Genomic DNA, 17742 nt, shown 5'->3' on the forward strand with positions numbered 1-17742 from the left:
ACATTTGCCTGCTGGTAAACACCTCTTAAATGTCTGGATCATTAGTCTCCATATGGCGATATTTGGTCATGTTTACAGCATTTATCTTTGTTTTGTGTATTTTCCTTATTGGCATTGTGTGCTGTGTCTAAGTACATCGAGAGCCATTGGAAACCGGAGTCCAATTCCCCGTATGCACAAACAAACTTTGCCGATAAAGCTGTCTGATTTTAAATGAATGATGCAGATAGCACCACCAAGGAATCAAAATGCAACCGATCGCCATTATTTGGTCAATATTTTTTTTTGGTTTTCGTCTATCTCTCCCTCCCTCCATTACACCATTATTTGTTTTCATATGCACGGTGCACAAGGATTTTGAATTTCCTATCCATATCTCACATCAGCATGCTTGTTGGAAATTCAATTAATTTCCCTCTCTTCTCGCACTAGCAGCTAGGCTCTCTAACCTTGGCATATTTACTCTCCAAGCCCCAACACAATGTGGGGAATATACAGGAATGGACTGGCGGGGAATAGCAAACAACCTCACTCTCTCTTTTTCTACCCACTCTTGTGGAAAACTGTGATGTGCTCTTGTTTGTTGAGTGGTCCTTCTGCAAAAAAAAAAAAAAAAACCCTGTCCCTTGTGGCTTACAAGGGCTAGTGCCTCAGTGGGTATGGACACTACACAGGTCATTATCCTGCGACTGTGAAAACTTTCCTGGAATTAGGAGAACAACTAATCTTGCAAACGCACTGGCCAGGAACACCCACAGAGGTGTTTTGGGTTATTCTTACTAATAAGATCTCGGCTCAGGTTGATGCTCTACAGAGGCATGCTGGGAACTACATGAGGTTAAAACACTTACAATGCTCTACTAACAAGTAGAAGCATACAAACTGTCCTGCACTGACATGTGACAATAAAACTGGCAAAGCACACAACCAGAATCCTAATTCATGGACACACAAAGTTAAACCACCTGTGGCTGCTGCTGCGCTGCTGAGTGCTTCGACAATACAAAATTCTGTTTGCAATTAAATGCCTCCACTGGATAACACTTGTGTGCTATTTTCCACAACTGTAACAAAAACAACGGGACGGCAGCTGACTAATAGCCGTTTCCGTGATCAGCAATGTCATTATATAGTGTGTCGTGTGATGTAGTTATGGATGATGGCTCTCTGGGCTCATCTGAGTGTGTGGACAATGTTTGGAGTGCTTTCCAACTGACCCCACGAGTAGCTATTGTTCAGTTGTTGAGTAGCCCGCAATCATAAGGGGGCAGGAAAAAAGTCATTTCTGTTCACATGCTGGAGTAGTGTATCACCCTCAGCCTCGGCTGTATTATCTCGTAGCAAAGACGACAGCTGTCAGACATTTCGCTTTTAGTCTCGGTGGAGTTTTCTAGGGCGAAAGTTTTATGCCTTTTTAATACTTTCCCAAACGTATTACCTGATTAATGTTACAAAAGCGGCAAGCCGGCCCTTTAAATCTGTCTGTGGGTGTGTAAATCCCTCAGGGCAGGAAGAAGAGATGACAAAGTGACGGAAAGAAAGAGAAAAGAACGATGAGTGTGTGTCAGTGTGAATGTGTATATGAATGAGAGAACCTCTAGAAAGAACAAAATGTCCTGAAAAGAATTCAAAAGGAGGAGGATTGAGAATATTGGTAATCAATGAATGACACATGGGGATTAAAGTTAGCATGGGGTTAGAATTAGCATTCTGATTCTAACAGTTGTAATAATGGTAAGGTGAAAGCCTGTATAGTTTCTTTTTCACATAATATATACACATATAGCCTACATTCATATACTTTGAACTGTATGTTCTTGCAGCATAAGACAGGAGATAAATATATCACAATTAAAAAATGGATTGTCAATTTTGGAAGTCAAATTAAATATCTTGTGAATACCCACACATGAATAGTGTGTATGAGAATGTCAGGCATAGGTTTTCAGTTCAGCCCCTGGAGCAAGATAAGAACTTAATGCAAAGCTTTAAGGCACGTTGGGAGTGATAATGGATATTTCAAAGTCTTAACTGACCCTGGCTGACTGTGAAAAAAAAGAAGCCTCCAACATCAGCTCATTAACAAATTGAAACTGACTTTTCCATCCCCAAAATGCCTGCATTTGCTTGCTGGAATATTAATGCAATAAAAAAAAATTCACATTGGCATCTGTCCAGGCTTGACTTATATCTTTGGGGGCACAGATTTTAGAAATGTCTTCTTTCATCCACTCTGGAGCAGCTATCAGGATGAAACTAGCCAGTGAGGAAGCAGCTGTCCTACAGGAAGCTAAATATTAAAAGGCTTTTGTGCTCATGTGCACTTTTACTATCTGACAGTTGTTTCAAAGTCTCCATTTTCATTTTGCTACTTATTGCTCTGAGCCACTTAGAAGCACTTCAATCACAAGGTATTTGCGATCTGTCGGAGAGACCAAAGGACGCATTTCGCCGGAGCTTTCAACGTGAAGGGACGGCATCTGTTGTGGGCACGGCAACAAGAATTTGCTAGAGTGCCTGAGAAACATTAGCATGACATAAAAATGAGAAACTTTGATACACTCTCAATATGGTTCACTGCTTGACATGCACAAACAACCAATCACGGCATCAATGGTGCTATTTTGAGGCACACATAGTAACAGACCCCTTTAAAATACAGTCTACAGAAGAACATAGCACATGCCACTGGAAACGTCAAGTACCAGTGATAAATCAAAATTAACAGAGAATTATTGTTGAATTATTGTGGACTGACTGGCCTCAGATACAGTGTTTTATACTAACAGGCTTTCATATACTGTATGTGTGCTGCACCAGGCAGCTGTTCTTGGTCAAATAAATAAATAAATACACAATGAAAAAATGGCAACACTAGCAACCTGCTGGTTGCTGACAAAACACCTGCTGCCTAGATATATCCCTCAGAAGCAAATATTGAATGATGAATAATTATATCTTGCTCTGTATTTATTGGATGTGTAACTAACCAACTGTTTGCTGCAAAATCCACAGTTTCAACTTGATGCCGCAGGTGAATCTTCACCTGAACATGGAAATGCATTATTGCATTTCCATATGAACACATGCATTTCCATATACAGTATACACACACACAAAACAATGAACAACATATGAACTCTGTCTTTGAACAGACCTTCTCTATCGAGTGATCCATCTCACTTTGGACTAACACACACATTGGTGATCTTGGCACAGTATTGCCCCTTCTGTCCCCATCACCTGCTTGCTCCATTATGCATCAGTGACAGAAAATCTCGGGAAATGTCAGCTTCCTGCCTGCAACTACTCTGTACCGACTTCACTGGTGTCAGCTGGCTGCCCGCTGAGCCTCCACCATGCCACGTCTAATCTCGCCACCAGCCTGCAAGGCCAATCTCACACTGCTGAGCGTTGGAGAGCGGCCCTGGACGGGCAGGCAGCGGGTGAGTGGTGGCAGGGTTTTGGTCTCGGGGGTGAAGGAGGACGAGAAAACTAAGAGCTAATGGCTAATCCTGTGTGCACAAGACCACCAGAGAGGATTGGCCGGGGCTAAAGAGAGAGCTACAGGGAATAGTGGAGTGGGAACCAGACCAGGCGAGAGGAAAGGAGCTGGAAAAAAGGGAGAATGAGTAAATCCATATTAAGGGTGCGGAGGATGTGAGTGGAGGGAGTTTGAGAAAAGACAAGAGCTGGTTTTCACTGGCCCAGATATCTGGCTGCACATGTACCAGCACTAATACAATTATAACATGGAAAACATATTTAGTTTGTGTGTCTCTACGACACACCGCATGCAGTCCACTATTACTATGAAAACAGTGACCCATGAGTCTGATTAAACCTGCAGTCATCTGTGGTTCCAGGAAGTATCCAGACCCCTTCGCCATTGGCACACTTGCAGCTTTGATTTTAGATGAAACTGCCAACTGATAACACATAAGGACATGTTTTCTTCTTTTCTGCAAATTTATGATACAATCGAAAAACTGAGACATCCCATTTTTAAGTAAATGAATGAATGGAATGGACACAGTTTAGCTAGGAGCACACCTGTGTGTTTGAAGTCCCACAATTCCCACTGCATGGCAGGAGGAAAATCAAGCCAGGAACTGCAAGGACCTCTGTCAATCTCTGTGCTAATGCTGTGGTGATGTACAGAGAGTTTCTAAAGCTTTGACTCAGGAGCACAGTGGCCTCGATAGTGAAGGAACCAGCACTGTTCAAAGTTCAAAGCCGTCCAGCCGAACTGAATAACCAGCAGGAAGGGTCAAGACCGACCAGATAGACTGCGTCTACAGAGTAATGAACTAATGGTCGGAGCTCCTTAGAGTTTTGGAGGTTGAACCTTCAGCAGAGAATTAGCCAGAAGGTCGTCTGTGCAGCAGGTGAATATGAACCATGTTTATATTTTGATGTTAGGTGAACTCTGTGACCATAGTAATTATGAGCTGAGCAAAGGGAAAAGTCTGATGGTCTGAAGTCCATGTGGGGAAACGTTGGGGTACAGTTGTAGGTGAATTTTACTCAAGAGAAAATATTTCCCTAAATTGGATCGAATACTTTTTAATACCTTCAAAGCAAAGCTAGAGGAGACATTTATGGGTCATATCAGGGAGTTGGTGGATGTACCGGTGGGAAATTAGAGTTTTTGATCTTTAAACTTGTTGTCACTTTGTCATTTTGGGATATTAATGTAAAAACCATGGGAATTTCTCACATTTAAAACAAAATAAAATATGCAAAAAGTGACACTTTATCATTCTCCATGGATTTGGCATTATGAGCAACCACTTTTATGGTATTATTACTATTAAATTATTAATGTAAAAACATTAATTTAATGCAGCATTGAATACCAAATCAGTAATAAAACGCTCTTTAAAATGAGTTAATCTGACATTGGACTAGACACACACACCCAAACTGAGCACAATAATCTACACAAGACTCTGCACGTCTCTAATAACGAAATGTAACATTTTTTGATTCATTTAATTTGGAAAAAAATGATTTAGTTCCAAGTTGCTTATAAAGCACTTAGCTGATTTGTTCCAAACAGTGTTATATAAGTTCATTTTAATCAATGATTGAGTGTAAAAACACACAGGGACCAGATCCTGCCAGTGAATTTTGACAAGTCTCTTCCGGGATTGACGGATGTCTCCATGGCAGTGAAAAGCACTGGGAGGACAAATGTGTCCGGGCATTATTCCAACAGAGGAAAGAAGCTTAGACACCAAAGTGCCTTGTCGTGTCACTGTTTAATGAGAGTTTAAAAAGGAAGCTAAAGGCCGTGACCTCAGAGTCACACCTACATACAGCCAACATGCAATCGACAGCTCAATATTTCCTTTTTCCTTTCCCCCGCCTGATTTGCGACGCGGTGCACGACAAGTTTAACATGACACCTACAGCACGCAATTTGCTCTGTGATGCTGCTGTAAAGCGGCTATTAGTGAACAAGTGCACCTTGAAGATTAAGAGACTCTACTACAATGAGCAAAGCCCGGACAGGCCCGTTAATGATGAAGGTGTCACTCGTTAATGAGGCGATTCTTGTTTACCTCTGTTTAGTTAAATAACAGTGCGGTTACATTGCCTCTGTGCTTCAAACATTTTAATCAGTGGAACCTAAAATACAAGAGATTGTTACAACCTGTAACCAAAATGTAAGTTCATTTCTTCTCTACATACAGTCTTTATCCACTATGTCACCTGTGCAGATGACTGACAAAGAACAGAACAGAACTGTAGCGTTGATGAACGCAACATGTTGAGCTCAGTGAGGAAACGGTGAATGGAATTATTCACTTGAAAAATTTTCTGTTCACAATTTTCAACAGCAGCAGAAACACTGGGGTTCGCAAATTGAGTTTGTTCGTCTCTGCGTTAAACAAACTGACAGGTAATGAGAATAAAGACTGACAGCTGCTTGTAACACAGGTTATTTGAGATTCACATCTACAGGAAGCAATTTAGAGAAGAAAAAGCACTAGAGAGAAACCTAGAGGATGTGACTCAAAGGCTCACAGTCATCTTCACTTTAGAATTAAGAAGCTATTGAAAGGTAATTTGGGCCATGAGATAAATAAAAAAAAGAATTTATGAAAGAGGCAGATTGACTAGTAGGAAATAAAGTAATCTATGTGTCTAAATATATACTGAGATGGACAAAATCATATGTTCTGTTATCTTGTGATATAGAAATGAAAGTTAATCTCCTTTTATTGCTAAATCAACTGTCCCTTCACTGTCAATTCACCGTCTCACAAATCAGCCTCTCTGATGTAAACAAACTGGCAGCCACACTGGCCACACACACAAACACACACTTTTCCCACTTGAACGCCACAAGGGATTCACCCACTCATCCTCATACGAGCATTAAAGCTGATAAATAAACAGCCTTCAGATGTTTACATATGGAACACAACACTGTCGAAGGGCTCAGGAGAGAAAGTGGAAGGACGGCTCGTTTGCACTGATGAACAGAATTAGAATCTCCTGCTTCAGGATGATTTAAACAGTCTCTGTGGGACACAGCATACGTTTACTGGTCCAGGGATACATACATATATATATATATATATATATATATATATATATATATATATATATATATATATATCCTCAAACACGAGTCTGAATAAATCTGTTTTTCACTCTTTAACATTTTATTTTAATCAAGAAAATCAGCACATGAATTAATTATAAAATAAAAGCCTCATTAAATCATCTGGAGGAACTCCGATTATTAGCTTTACCACTGTGGCATACTATGCTGGTGTGTGTGTGAACAGGAAGGATGTGAAAAGACAGAGACAAATAGATATTACACCTAAGCTGTGATTATAATGTAACTGTAAAAAATAACCTCTTGTGTGTTAGAGGAGAAAACTCACTGCTATAGTTATGTCGATGCAAAAAAAAAGTGTTCTTCCACTGAGAAGACCTCCACCAAACATGACTTTTCTTTCTTTCTTTCTACATGGAATTGAGGCCGCGGTATCACTGTGAACCCGTAGCTCAGATTGCTTCTCCAGCATCATCATCTGGCACATGCTGTTCCTAATGAGCTCGCTGGTGACAAAGGAAATGGCAATTTGTGTAATTATAGAAATCTGGGATTTTACCAAACTGTAACAACGGGAAAATGATCTGCGGAAGGAGAAACTGTAAAAAAAAAAAAAAAAAAAAGAAAGAAAAAAAGAAAAGAAAAGGAGAAAAAACAGAGAGAAGAGAGACAGAGAGAAAAAAACATATCACCATGGTGACCGAAATGACAATAAAAATTGGGAAGAGCAGCGCTACAGTAGTGTTAATAATAACTACTTCTAATGCAGACACAGACAAACTGAGCAGAGAGCAGCGTTACTGTACCATTACAGATGTGTTTTTATGTGACTTACATAAGAAGAGAAGACATGACCTGAAATCCCCGGGGAAGGGCCAAAAGGGCGAGTGGATGTCTCCATCTCTGCGGCGTGAAGGATTATGAGCCTTCATTTATCTGGGACATCCTATCTGTTTGCCTGAGTACACTCTTTACAGCCGTGACAGTTACAGTGTGAGGGTGTGAGTGTATACAGCAGATGGTTATGGCACAATATAACTGAATATCACTGAGCTGGTGTGTGCCGTGTATTCCGGGAAGATGAAGATACAATCTGTCATTTGTTTTATTGCCCACTGTACGTTTTGACATCATGAGGAAGTGCTGCCTCCACGACCACGACGTGCACTTTTACAATATTTCTTTTTTCCCCAAGTCAAATATGAAGGCACACAACTGCGGACTGATTCACTTGTACCCCCCCCCCCCCCACACACACACACACAAACTCACAACTTAAATCTTTTCCTGTGGTCCCACTTAATTCCCCAATTCCCACTCTTAATCCCAGTCCGACCCTGCCATTACAGAAAAGTCAAATCCTTCCATCTTTCTATTCCAATATCTGTCCCTCCTTGTCCACGGTGTCTCGATTTGGTCGCAATCTTGCTCCCCTTCTACGCCGCTCTCCCTCTCAGCCCCTGTTCCATTATTTTCAGAGCCCCCCCCCCCAAAAAAAAAGAGAGAAAGAGAGAGAGAGAGGAAAGAGATACAACGATGAAAGCCCTGATGGCGTTGAGTCGCGAGCTGGCCCAAAGGTGACCCTGCCACTCTCATCAGCCTCTGTCCCACTTTTCACACGCCTCCACTCGTAGCTCTGACACACAGCGGCTGCCGATCGCCTCTCGCACCAGATACTGTCTGAACCTCATACCCCACCCAAACTCATCTCATTCACAGAGCCCCTGCTGCGCGCATACACACACACATATGCAGGCAGTGGAATTTTTTAATAATAATTTCAGAGTGGTATGATTGGATACGTTCCCATGGAGAGAAGGAAAGGAAAAGGAAAAGCAAAAGCAGCAGAGGTGAGAAATGGAAACGGAGTGAGAGGGAGAGAGTGAGAGAGAAAGAGAAAGAGGAGGGTGTGGTGAGAGAGTGAATGTGTGTGGATGAAGGGATAATGACTTTGCTTCTATCTCATTTGCAGATCCCATCCCTCTCAGTCTAGATTACGACGTTATCCCTGTGCCAAAATAAAGGCTTATCGGCCGCGTCTTTCTTGCTCTGCCTTAACGTATGCTTTTGGTGAGACGATGAGATGGATCTGCTTTTTAACATCAGCCACTATCTTCGCACGCATTACAATAAACCCCACATGCCCCCTTCCCTTCCCTTCCTTCCTCCACGCTCGGCGCTCTGTGAGGAACAGGGCTGATTGTGTATGCAACGCGCCGTCCAAGACCTTCTGCCTTTCTTTCACCACCACCATCAGCGTGAATCTGAATGTAAATTCAGTGTAATGCGATCCTGCTGTTTGGCAGATGTTTGTCGAAAGTGACTTAGGACAACAGTGTGTTTAGTATCATAGCCTCACTGGGAAAGACATGCCTCAACTCGGCATATGTTTCATATACAAAGCTGATGGGTTTCTGATTTTTTTTAAGGGTTTTAACATGCATCTTTTATACAGAAGAATATTTTGCTAAAAAAAAAATAAAGCAGCTCATGGGTTCTTAATAAAGCTACTTACTCATGCAGCTGCATTAGCCATCTTTAGAAATCATGATCACAGTAAATTACAGGCTATTATACTGCAGACGGAAGAGTACCTACATCATCAATCACGATGGAACACCTTCAGAAGTCCTTCATGTTCTGAACTCTATAAGCACATACTTCAATTTATGGGATATTATTATTATTATCCTATATTTGGTTGCATAATTGTACAATGTAATTCTTCATGGTGTTATATCAGCCTTGCGGTCTTTGCTAACTACCTCATATGTGACGCTTTTGCCATTTGTAACAGTTATAGTGAGAACATCTTCCATCTTCAGTGCTGGCAATTTATATGCAGTCTGTGTATGCACTATATTATTCATACATTACTGTTGACTGTTAGTTATATGGGTGTAGAGAGACATTGTTCTCCTTAAAGGGATAGTTCAACATTTTGGCAAATCGGCCCATTGCCATAATCCTTATAGTCATAGCAGTAGGTTTGTTACTTTTAATTGTCGGTGCAAGCTATTTTTAGAACGGTGGAGCAGAGCCGCCAGCTGCTCAGAGCTATGCTACAGAGGCTAATGGAATTTCTTGGTTTCCCTCATCAAACTCATCAAATACACAATCCAACAACTCCAAAACGCTCTGGTGGACAAGTTGTGACCTGCACACTCACCACGCTATGAGATAATAACAGAACATTATGAGATGGAGTTGTTTTAGAGGCAAATTCATGCCTTGAACTATCCCTTTAAGTTGTATAGGCTGTTGCATTTATTTATTTAGATTATGGTGGGCCCACCAGACGTTTATCTGATGTTAAAATTTGTTTCCATTTGGAATAAGTCCGATCAATATTCATCCTGACATTCAAATCAAACGTGTTGCACAGCACAGCATACAAAAATACTAATCTGTTACAGGAGATTCATTCAGGACACAAACCCTGGTCTCTTGCATTAATATAGCAGGGTACACACCCATCTACTGCTTTAGCCTCCACATTGTTACTTGCTGTTTTGCCACATAATGAACACACTGTTTCCCAGGCTTTAGCTTTAAGCTTAAATCATGCATTGTGCAGGTTCATTCTCCTGACTGTGTGTGTGAGCCAGACAACCGCTGTCCCTAAGAATTAAATATCAAAAAAAATATTACTGAATGTCTAATGTGTATTCTAATGGTACTGTCATAAATGTCCTGCATAGATACATGGAGAGAGCACTTCATTCGTCTCAATGACGGCTGCTCATCCAGCGTATACATCTAAATTTAATTGGAGTGATCATAATACCACTCAGACATATTTCTGTATGTCTTTTTTTAGTTGAAAAACATCATGCAATCCAAGATCTAAAGCAAAGGCACAAGCCGAGCTTCCCTTTAATATTGAGGATATTGGTGCAGAATGTCAACTTCAGTAAGGTTCAGACTTTTCAACAAGGCTGGAAGCCTATCTGCCCTTCGGCTTTCACCTGCCTATTAGGGTGGAACATATTGGCTAGATAGGTTCTGTGTGTGCGTGTGTGTATGTGTGTGAGTAAGACATGCAGCACAGAATGACCAAATAAGACACGCACAAACCCCCACACACAGAAACACACACGTACACACACACACAAGCGGGTGGGCTGGCAGTGGTGAGCCTTATCGTTATGCCACAAAGTGGGAAGATTAGATTACTCACTTCCCTAAACCTCTAACTTGGTTACCATAGCAATAGCAGTGTGACTGGGGCAGCAGCTCGTCATTGTGGAGGCTGCTCGAGCAGAAATGGACGAATGGAACAATCACTAGGGGAACCGCTGGTCAGCCAGTTATTTTACCTCAGCAACACACTTGTCTATTCTATTCTATTCTATTCTATTTGTGTGCTTTTCACATCTAGTTCCTAGAGACACACCGATATAATATGTCATTAATATTATTAATGTTAGGACATTAGGACAAAGTATAAGTGTAAGTATTAGTACAGTCTGGTGAGTCTTTACATTCATTTTGATATTGAATACGTTGCGGCACGACGTTAGCAGAGTCGATAAAATAATAAAGTGTGGAGTGCTACCTCATATAATCATTTTTCTCCATTGCTGCATTCCAGCCAACGGAGATCAATTGAAATTGGATTCATAATTGCACCGTAGTGGAGCCTCACCCTTTATTCAAATTAATGAAGTGCTTGCAAATCCATAGTGTTGTGGGTCTGATCATTAGATTAATTACCCCAATCAGGCTATTGTATTTCAATTAAGCCAAGTGCAGTGTTTATCTTTTCATTAGTCAACACTCAGAGAAGTAATAAAAAGCACAGACAGGGTGTGGCGCATGTGCACATGAATATATAAAAAAAAGGTGATGTATTGTGATTGTGTGTATCATCGAAGGTGACAGGATGGCAGGATGGCAGGATAGTCGTTTTCATATCCTGAATTCCTGAAAAAGTCTCAGGCTAAACAAAGCTCTGGAAATAATTAGAGGGAGACAAAAGAAATCAGGTAGCTGAAAAGACAGAGACACTTAGAAGAGTGTCCCATAAATACTGGTAATTAGACTACAGACTGCCTCCATGCTCTCTCTCTGTCACTAAAGGCTCATAATGGACTCGTTTTTCACCATTCAAACTGAGAAATGGCTCTGATAAGTTAAGGGACACAGTTTTGACCTTGACAAAGCACTTAATTTAGATAAGCCTCACCCTTTGAAACTGCAGTGAAATTAGTTCACTTCAATGCCGGTAGCCCACGGAGCATGACAGACTTCAAGTCGTTGACTTTGGGACTTGAGGCAGGATTGTCCTGCTGCCTTCTGCGTGCTCTAGCCGGTTCTATCCGGGACTAAATAAAGCCTACAAGAGACATTTTCAAAAAGTCGAGATGTAATATTGAATTGAAAATGGCACAGTGAAAAGCAGGGACCTAAAGTACATTTGGGTCTTTTAAAAAGATACTGAATAATTAAAGTTACTGGCTGGCGAACTAACATTTTAACAGGCTGTATTCTCTATATAAAGAACCCTATTTAGTGATCAGCTCTATGCACTGTTTGGTGCATGACTGGTGCGGTCTGACTGGAATTGAATCAGTCCACCACAGGCTCAAACACTTCAATGGATTCAATTTTGTGTATAAATTCATGGTCCCCAGAGGCTGAACCCTAATTACTTTGTGATTCTGTAGTGTCACAGGCAGCTTTAGTGTCAAATATGTCAGCAACACATAGATGGGTGAGCACAACATCTTGCACAGATATTCATGGTCCCCTGACACTGCCTCCTTATCACTTAGGTGATCCCTCTGGCACCACCATCTGGTAGATATCCTTGGTGAAATGGTAGCATATGTGCATGGCATGCTATGCAAAGATAGGGACAGTAGTTATACAGTATGTGGATGTTGATGTCAGAGAGCCACCCTGTCTGTTGTCTTGATGTTATCACTGTCAGAGAATATTTAACCTGTGATGTCATGAAGTCTCACAAATGTCTACTTTGGTTTTCTACTTCAACTGCGCATTGTAGTGTTTGTTGTCCACAGAGCTACTAGCATGGCTAAATAGTGCATTCCTCTTTAAAAATACACTTGGACAGGAATTGTTGAAACCCATATAAATTTAAGGCTCTGGTTGTCCTTTGTCCTCCCATGATCATGTGAGTGCAATTCAATTTCTCCAATGTACAATTTGATTTGGACAAATGTCTGATTCTGACTAAAGGGGCCATGTGACCAGACTCATGTCGTAAGGGCATCTCCCTGCACAGCTGACTTGTGTTCCCACTTATCAGATAAAACAACAACAACAACAAAAACACTCAGATACAAAGAGGACGCACTCTCACAAGCATGAATGCACACGCATGCATGCATTGATGCAGCTGGTCTGCCCTGCCCTCTCCACAAAGTAGGACAGACTATACAACCAATGAAACCGGCAACCACCCGGCTGACCCGGGTTTTATGTGTGTAGATTTATCATTGGCCATTAAAATACATTTGATTTTTAGCGGGATGTGCTCGCCGCTGCTGCTTTCCTCAACAGGAGTCTAGCCTCCCTTTAACAACCACTTTCTTTAACCTTCTCCTCTGCTCATAAAACGCACACATCTCCCTCCCTCCACCCCGGCCAGGCCCCCTCCTCCTTCCCTTCCGTCTCTTCTACTGTATCTCCCCATCTATTTTGACCTCACGCTATGATTCTATCTTTATAGGGTGTGTTTGTGTTTCTCCTCCTCTTGTCCTTGCCCTCTTCGTCCCCCTCTCGCTCCTATACTGCACAAATATCCTCTCTGCCCCTGAGTTATTTTTTCTTAAGTGTCTCTTTTCCCCCTGATTGATCGATTCGTCAGATTTATCTGACAGTTTGAGAATAAGGACAGTTATCAAGCTTCCACTTTGAATCCTGCGGGGTCTCATAAGGTGAGCATTCATACTTAGCTTTCAAGAGAAAACCTTTCTAACTAGTTTTTAGAGGATGGCAGGCTATTTTAATGTGCATAATGAAACTAAACTCTTCACCCTTCCCCTGCCTGATGCATTAATATCCATTTCTGCTGCTCCTGCTGTGCCACTAGCAATCTTTTATGCCACCTCCAGTATTGTGTGCTGTTAGATTATATCATGTGCAGGGCATTATAAATCTCTGAAAAATCCTTGGTCAGTATTTCTCAAACTTTTTCAGACCAAGGACCAGTTAACCATTAAAATAAAACTCATGGACAACCCAAGTCCCCAAACAGGTCCCAAAAACAACACGGTCCAGTGCGTTATCAGTACTGTGGCCAGTTTGTGTGGAAGGATGTCATCTGGGATGGGCTTTTAATTATTAACCACCTGTATCAAGTCGTTTCACCTTGCCTATCATTCCCGTTGTGTTGGAGGTTTAATTTGATAGGCTATTCTTATTCTCACTTTTATTGTTCTATTGGTATTGTGTGTTATAGGCCTGCTGCTACAGCCATTTCCTAGTCTGGGATCAATAAAGTATACTCACCCTCTCTTATCGTATTTCTTTTAATTAACCTGGTATTAAACCACAGGTCCATGATCTTGTCTGTATTTTATAGTTAATAAGGTGATAGCTGGTGAAATGTAGCACAGCTCCACAGGAGGCTAACTGTTGGCTTCATTCAAAGTGTTAGCATTTCATTTCGTTAGCATTTTTGACACAAGTCAGTGAGGCTTCATGTAACAGTGTCAGTTATAGACAAGTCCAACTCCACTGCTTTGTATTTTTATACAAGTTGATTAACACTGAAACCAACACAAACTAGCTCACTCTCAGACATGACTGAAATGGATTTCTCATATTGTATTTCTTACTTTTCCCAAGTTTTGCTCATTGAGAGTGAATGTATTATGTAGAATTTGACAGCATGCTCTGTGTTACAACTTATAACAACTTGTCCATGAGAGTGTTTTGGAGTTGTTGGATTGTGTATCTGACGAGGGAAACCAAGAAATCCCATCAGCCTCCGTTGCATAGCTCTGAGCAGCTCGTGGCTCTGCTCCGCCGTTCTAAAAATAGCTTGCACCGACAATTAAAGGTAACAAACCTATTCCTAAAACTATAGGGATTATGGCAATGGGCCAATTTGCCAAAATGTTGAACTATCCCTTTAAATATTGTTATCTAACCTCAGAGTAAATGTGCATTTCATCTACAACAGTGACACAGCAGAAAGCAACTACTACACTATCACCTGGATCTGAATGAGGAACTTCTCCTCGTGTCTATCACAGAAACGTCAGTCCCTGAACAGAGTGTTGACTCTGACACTTGCTGACTGTCCACGAGGTCTTGAGTGGAACTTTTCCAGCTCTCCGAGCAGCAGCAGCAGCAGCAGCAGCAGCAGTGCTGTATGTGATGTGCGTGCGTGGGGGGACTGTGAGGCACCTCGTTAAGCATCTGACATTTAATCACAATACAGAATATGATGGGGTGAAGCAGCGGCGGTCTGAAGATGAGGAGAGGTGCCACTAGGGCAAGACTGACTTCACAGCAGTTTCAGCATTATCCATGTACAGAGAGAGAGAGTTATACTTTATCTCTTAATCACAGAATTGTGTTAAATTCAAACTGATTAATGGGATAAATTATACAATACATTTTTAAAATAGATGCTAATAACTATAGAAGATTGAATTAAACTTGGAGTGTAGTTTGTGTCCCTGGGTCACTGCGCATCAGTTCAATTAAATATTTCACAGTTGTATTAATAAAGCCTACAATGCTGAAATGGCTATTTCATTGCCAATATTTTAATGTCAATTCATTTAATGGCATATCATTTTTCATTATTATTTTAATACACATTAAGGATGAATCTTAATTATATAATGTCACACTGTGGTGTTCAGTGACGCAGCCGCTAGCTAATTAGTTTTGACTGACACAGACCATTTAAAAACATAGACATTGGCTCATTTATTATGGCATTTGAATACATTCAAATAACATTATTTTCATTCTACATAAAACATCAAACCTGAGTGTGTCAGTACAGTATTATTATTATTATTTTTTTTTTAATTTGGTATCTATACCTGCCTGGAAATCATAAGTTTTGCACATCACTACTTTTAGGATGAAGACTTCCAGTTGTTCCTCTGTCTCAGCTTCTTTCACTTAATGTAAACTGCAACCCCATAAACTAATGTAGCATGAAATTCTTCCTGCCTCGCGGTGAGGTTATAAGTGTAGGATGGGAGCGGAATACGTGAAACATTCACACCTTATTTTAGAAGCAGACAATGGATGTTTGATTCCGCTGTGCATTATGGCCTGTGGTTTTGTTCTGGGCTTTGTGCTGTGAAGGCACAGAGAGCATTTACACCACAGAGACTTGGGGAAATGCTTTGCTTCTCCGCAGTCGCGGGGAATTTATTGAGGCGCTTTGCAATAAAATGCTGAAACTCCTGGGAAGTGTGATCTTTGCCCACTTTGTGAGCAGACATACATGGACCGACTTGACGCAATGAAAAGAAAACGTCTGTTTTTGTATTCCTTGTGTGGGCATACAGTACAGCGCAAGGCAGGGTTTGGGGTATTTCTCTTATAGCCCGAGGACAACGGCAGCCCTGCCCGGATAATTAGGTTTAACATAGAGTGCAGCAAACGTTCTGAGTATTACAGAGGCCATACATGAATCTATGCTTCATTTTGTTCCTCCCCACTCCTGCTTCTTATCTTCCGCCCGTCCTCCTTCTCTCCCTCCATCTCTGTATCACTCGCCGCCTGTTTCCTCAGTTCTGTTATCTATTTTGCGACTTTCCTCAGGCCATTTCTTTGTCCACCATCTCCTCCCCTCTCTCTCTCTCTCTCTCTCACATACACGCTCACTGTGGTTGACCCAGCACCAGTTTCATTTCCGCTCGTTCATCCATCTGTCTGCCATCTTTTTTTGGGGTGGGGGAGAAGGGTAGGAGGGGACTAATCTCTTTTCCAATCTCTCCCCTGATATATGCCCGGTGAAGCTCTACGCGTGAGAGTTAATAAAGGAGCTGCATGGGTAAACTCACAGGATAGATGCGAGATGGATGAGATGCATGAGTGTAAATATATGCACACGCCACAAACATGACCTGACAGATGAGCTCCACTACTGTCTGTCTGTGTGCTGTCTGTGCTGCTGACGTTAGGGCTGAGTCTTGTTAGTCAATTAGGCAACAAATTAGAGTCTTAGTTGAATGACACATTATTAATCAGTTGGAGGTTTTACATGATTAGTTACTCAGAAAAGTTATTCATAAAAAGTCACTCATAGCCCTAAGCTCTTTTCCATCTTATTAAAATAAACTCTCGCACACTTATCACCCCCTCCAAACTCACGTCTTCTTTCAGCTTCAGTGTTTATTAATTGCAATGTGGTCCACACGCACATATGCACACACACACACACTCTCCTTATGAGGAAAAACAGGCCCTGTTGTTACTCCCTTTCACTGAGCAGAGTGAGAGGAGAAACTGTGACAGTTTAAGAAGACACACGCCCTCTGTAACACATGGCGCCTGCTCTGTCTTCTCAAAATGAGCCCTGACAGAGTCTTTTTCACTGACACAGTGCACATGTGCTGTGTAACTTGAATTTGGGACAAGACCAACAACAAGCCTTAGTCAAAGTAATTAGTTTGAGATTAGGGATCTAGTGAAAAAGCACAAACTGTTAATTATTTAAGTGTGCAGGCCAAATGTGTAACTGCTGTGCTTGTTTTTTTCCCCTCTGAGTGTTTTTTTTTTTAACGCCTCCCGGCCCATAAACTCCATAATAGCATTAAAATCATATTGCAGACACTTGGAAATAGCTCGGATGGAAAAAATCTATCACAAAACATTTATTTTATTATTTTCATTTTCTCTCAAAATCGTGTTATCGCCCACTGCAGCCGGAGAGTGAGCAAACAACACGTTCAAAACTCTCCTTTATGACACAATCGGCAATTTTGATCACTTGGTTCTTTGTTAACGCTTCAAGCAAAAACACCACGCAAAGGTAGAAGTGGTTTCGAGAGAAATAACGAACACGAGGAAATGTGTACAGCAGCTGATACAAAGCAAACTAAAGAAGAAGAAAAAACTTTTTCAAACTGTTTAACATGTCATTATTTTTTCCTTCAAATTTCATTCCGATAACTAGGCCATGTTTATGTTTAGAGAGCTGGTGGTGTGAGGCAGACGGG

At 41.2% G+C, this 17742-nt stretch overlaps 1 protein-coding gene across 1 annotated transcript in view; it reads right to left on the reverse strand.

Annotated features, from left to right (window-relative positions):
* tmeff2a (transmembrane protein with EGF-like and two follistatin-like domains 2a) overlaps positions 1-17742 on the reverse strand; it is a 127466-nt gene that overhangs the window by 43047 nt on the left and 66677 nt on the right. The gene's annotated exons all lie outside the window — the stretch shown is intronic.

Source organism: Trachurus japonicus, chromosome 21, assembly GCF_045865225.1.
Source record: "Trachurus japonicus isolate A0001 chromosome 21, Traja_1.0".
Taxonomy (NCBI): domain Eukaryota; kingdom Metazoa; phylum Chordata; class Actinopteri; order Carangiformes; family Carangidae; genus Trachurus; species Trachurus japonicus.